General features: G+C 34.6%; 1 pseudogene; it reads left to right on the top strand.

The window, feature by feature from the left end:
* Positions 1-4,664: 4,664 nt before the first annotated feature.
* LOC138388821 (U6 spliceosomal RNA) lies at positions 4,665-4,782 on the top strand (annotated as a pseudogene).
* The last annotated feature ends 416 nt before the right edge of the window (positions 4,783-5,198 follow it).

The following is a 5,198-nucleotide window of genomic DNA, read 5'->3' as shown; positions in this document are numbered from 1 at the left end:
AATGTCATCACAAGTATTCTTTTCTTTTTCTCTTTCTACATATCTTAGTTTGTTCAGAGGATAATTAAGGAAAGGCCTTGGCCCTTATCTTTGAAAAAGGGTGTGGAACTCATCAATGCATTTTGAATATACCTCCATTAAGGTTTCTGTGTCTGAATGAAGATCCTAGTTAAGACTTCATTCATGCTTACGGAATGCAGCCTAAAGAGGCCCAATTCACAGTCAGCATAGTTTGTACTTTGCTTGAATCTTTTCTCTTCATCCTATGATACAATGCAAGACCTCCCCATACCACCCCAAAAGAAGGAATCCAAGGTGTCTGAAGAGAAAAACTTGTATTTTTAATGGTTTCAAAATGTGAAGTGTTAGGTGCAACTGATGTTTTTCTTTTATTTTTACCTGACAGGTAATAATTGTACACATTTATGGGATACAGTGATATTTTGATGCACGTGATATAAGAGCCATCACAGGTATTCTTATATGAGAAAGGCAAAGGGAGATAACACAGACGGAAGATGAGAGGCAATGTGACCATGGAGGCAGAAATTGGAGTGTTAAAGCCATAAGTCAAGGAATGCTGACGGAGACCAGAAGCTGAAAGAGGCAAAGGATGCTTTGTCCCTAAAGCCTCCAAAAAGAGCAAGTGGGAGAGGAACCTACCCGAATGGAATGACCAGGGGAAGGAAATCTGTCTGAGAAAGCCACAATTTAACTGAGAATGAGAAGATATTAACCATTTAACGAGCCTGAAGAAAGCATTCTAGTCACAGGGAACAAGATATGGACAGGCTCTGAGATACAGAAAAGCGTCACATCTTTTAGGAATGTAATGGAGGCCAAAGTATCTGAAACATGGTGAGCAGAGAGAAGTGTGACTCAAAAGGAAAGTGGAGAGGTAAGTGGGAGGAGCCATGCAGGATTGTATGCTTCAGGAGGAGGAGTATGGATTTCAACTATGGTGGACTGTATTATGGAGGGGAGTATTGTGGTTAAATTTATATTTAGAGAAAGACTTCTGTGGCTGGTTGGAAGGGAGCTACTGTAAAATGGACGAGATTATCTAAAGAGAGAGTATAAAAGAATAAGGGAAGAAAACCTAACACTGAGCACCAAGGAACTCCAAAATAGAGAGATCAGGTAGAAGAATAAAATGTTAAGGAAAAGGCTGGGCAGAAAAGGCCACGGAGAAAGAAGAAAGACCAAAAGAGTGTAATGTCACAGAAGCAAAAAAGGAAGATTACATTGAGAAGGAGAAAGCATTTGCTATGATTAATAGTTCTAAAAGGCTGACAAGGAATAATGAGGGGGAAATGGTCATTGGATTTGACACAGTGAAGGTCAATGGAGATTTTTGTCAAGATGAGTTTTCATAAAATAGTCAAAGCCAAAGTCAGATTGGCATGGTTGAAGAGTGAAGAAACTGATTTGGGTGTATGGCCTGAGGTAAGGACCCAATTTATTGTTTTCAATGTGGATAAACAATTGAACTTAAGAACAGGTAAAACTGAGGAACGTATTATATGGGGATACATACTTATGTGGAAAAATTGTTTTAAATGTAAGAAAGTTATAAATGAAAAATGTGAACTGGTAGTTAATTTTTGAAGAAGAAGCAGAGGGATGGGATTAAAGAGCAGCTTCATAAGAATTTATTTCATGATTATATTCATAATTTACATTGCAGTCATATATTTTTAAATAACAGATACAATGTAGGCAGAGATTCTGGGAAGATGGCAGAGTAGAAAGCACCAGGAATCTGTCTCCTTTTTGCCAGACACCCAATATATAAAGATATAATGTAGTGATATCAATAACTAAAGCGGTAGGCGCAAGACTGTAAAGGAGGGGAGTGCTTGTATGTCATTGAAATTAAACTAGTATAAATTCAAATTAGAGAGTTATAACTTTAAGATATTAAATTTAATTCCCATAGTAATCACAAAAAAGTCATTATAGAATATACACAAAAGAGAATGAAAAAAGAATTAAAACATTTTACTACAGAAAAACTAACTAAACATGAAAGAAGACAGTAATGCAGAAAATGAGGGCCAAAAAGCTATAAGATATATAGAAAATAAATAGAAAAATGAAAGAATTAAGACCACCTTACAAGTTATTACTTTAAATGTAAATGTATTAAATTATTCATTTAAAAGACATCGATTGGCATAATGAATATAAAAAATTACCCAGCTTCATGAAGTCTATAAGAGACTCCCTTTAGATACAAAGATACAAATGCATTGAAAGTGAGAAGATGGAAAAAGGTATTCCTTGAAAATAGTTATCAAAAGAAAGCAGGGATGGCTATACCAATACCAGACAAAATAGAGTTTAAACCAAAAAAGTTTACAAGAATCAAAGAAGGATATTATATATTAATAAAAGGCTCAGTAAAGCAGGAAGATATAAAACTACAGTAATAGTTGAAGACTTTAATACCCCACTCTCAATAATGGGTAGATCGATCAGACAGAAGATAAGTAAGGAAACAGAGAACCTTGAACAACACAATACATCAACTAGATCTAACAGACATATACGGAACACTCTACCCAAAAATAATAAAATAAACTTTCTTCTCAAGTCCACAGAGGACATTTTTTCAGGCTAGCCCTTCGATGCTTATGATAAGCCACAAATTAAGTCTCAATAGACTTCAAAAAAGATCAATGTCATACAAAACATCTTCTCTGACCACAGCAGGGTGAACACAAAAATAAATATTATTTGTCTACACTAACAATGAGCAATCTGAAAAGAAAATTAAGAAAACAATTCTATTTACAATATTATCAAAAAATAAATAAATACTTAGGAATTAACTTAACCAAGGAAGTAAAATATTTGTACAATGAATACTATAAAACATTGCTGAAAGAAATTAAAGAAGACATAATAAATGAAAAAAATCAGGACCCATACCTTTCACTTCTCACAAAAATCAAATCACAGTGGATAACAGACTTAAACCTTAGGTGTGAAACTATTAGCATTCTAGAAGAAAATGTGGGAAAGACTCTTACAGACATTGGCCTAGGCAAAGAATTTATGAAGAAGATCCCAAAGGCAATCACAGCAACAACAAAAATAAATAAATAAATGGGACCTGATTAAATTAAAAAGCTTCCGCACAGCCAAAGAAACTGTCACAAGAGCAAACAGACAACCTACAGAATGGGAAAAAATTTTTGTGTGCCACACATCCAATAAAGGACTGATAACTAGAATATGTTTAGAACTCAGGAAAATCAGCAAGAAAACTCTAACAGCCCTATCAAAAAGTGGGCAAAGGACATGAATAGAAATTTTTCAAAAGAAGATAGAAGAATGGCCAACAAACATATGAAAAAATGCTCAACATCTCTAATCATCAGAGAAATGCAAATCAAAATCACAATGAGATATCACCTAACTCCAGTGAGAATGGCCTTTATCAAAATGTCCCAAAACAATAAATGTTGGTGTGGATGCAGAGAGACAGGAACACTCATACATTGCTGGTGGGACTGCAAACTACTGCAACCTCTGTGGAAAGCAATATGGAGATACCTTAAATAGATACAAGTAGAACTACCATTTGATACAGCAATCCCATTATTGGGCATCTACCCAAAAGAACAAAAGACATTCTATAAAAAAGACATCTATCTGTACTCAAATGTTTATACAAGCACAATTCACAATCGCAAAGATGTGAATACCATGGAGTATTATAGCTGAATAATACTCCATGGTATACATATACCACATTTTACTAATCCACTTATCAATACATGAGTGGATTAGTAAAATGTGGTATATGTATACCATGGAGTATTATTCAGCTATAAGAAATAACAGTGATATAGAATCTCTTATGTTCTCCTGGATAGAGTTGGAACCCATTCTACTAAGTGAAGTATCCCAAGAATGGAAAAATAAGCACCACATGTACTCACCAGCAAATTGGTTTCCCTGATCATCACCTAAGTGCACATTTGGGAATAACACTACTTGGGTGTTGGGCAGATGTGGGGTGGGGAGGGGATGGGTGTATACCTACATAATGAATGTAATGTGCACTGTCTGGGGAATGGATACGCTTGAAGCTCTGACTCATGGGGCTGGGGGGCATGGGCAATATACACAATCTAAACTTTTGTACCCCAATAAAATGCTGAAATTAAAAAAAAAATCCCTGCTCATGTACTGAAAGACAATGTTGCTAAAAATGTCAATACTACCCAATATTATCTATAGATTCAATGCAATTCCTATCAAAATTCCAAAGATATTTTTTGCAGAAATAAAAAAATTCATCCTAAAATTAATATGGAATCCCAAGAAACCCCAAATAGACAAAATAATCTTTAAAAAGAAGAACAAAGTTGAAGGAATCACACTTCCTGATTGAAAAACCTACTACAAAGCTACAGTAATGAAAATAATGTAGTACCAGCATAAAGATAGACATATAGGCTAATTGAATAGAATAGAGGACCTAGAAAGAAAACTCTCACATATATTGTCAAATGATTTTCAACAAGGGTGCCAAGATCATTCAATGGGGAAAAGAGAGTTTTTCAACAAATAATGCTGGGGAAACTGAATATCCACATGCAAAAGAAATGAAATTGAACCATTATCTAACATTATATACAAAAATTAACTCAGTGCTCGCTTCGGCAGCACATATACTAAAATTGGAACGATACAGAGAAGATTAGCATGGCCCCTGCGCAAGGATGACACACATTCACTTGGTTTAAGTGTAGAATGCAGAGAAATTTTGTCAAATGTATGAGTCAATATACAGTACAGAACATCTCCAGCACCCCAAAACCTTCCTAGTGCTTCTTTGCAGTCAATCCCCTCTCCCCATCCTCAACCCTTGGCAACGATTGATCTGCTTTCTATTACTATAGTTTTACCTTTTTCAAGTTCCAAATAAATGAAATCAAAGTAAAAAATAAAAAAAAATAAAAAAAAAGAAAATTAACTCAAAATGAATTGAAGACTTAAATGAGCTAAAACAATAAAATTCTTAGTAAAAAATACTGGGAAAAATCTTCAAAACATTGGATTTGGCCGTGATTTCTTGGATATGACCCCAAAAAGGCACAGGCAACAAAGGAAAAATAGACAAATCAGACTTTATAAAGATTAAAAGCTTTTGTACATCAAAAGACACTATTGATAGAGTGAAA

The sequence above is a fragment of the Eulemur rufifrons genome, chromosome 7 (assembly GCF_041146395.1).
Source record: "Eulemur rufifrons isolate Redbay chromosome 7, OSU_ERuf_1, whole genome shotgun sequence".
Taxonomy (NCBI): Eukaryota; Metazoa; Chordata; class Mammalia; order Primates; family Lemuridae; genus Eulemur; species Eulemur rufifrons.
Note: the sequence above shows the minus strand (reverse complement) of the source record. Positions and strands in the feature narration are given on the sequence as shown.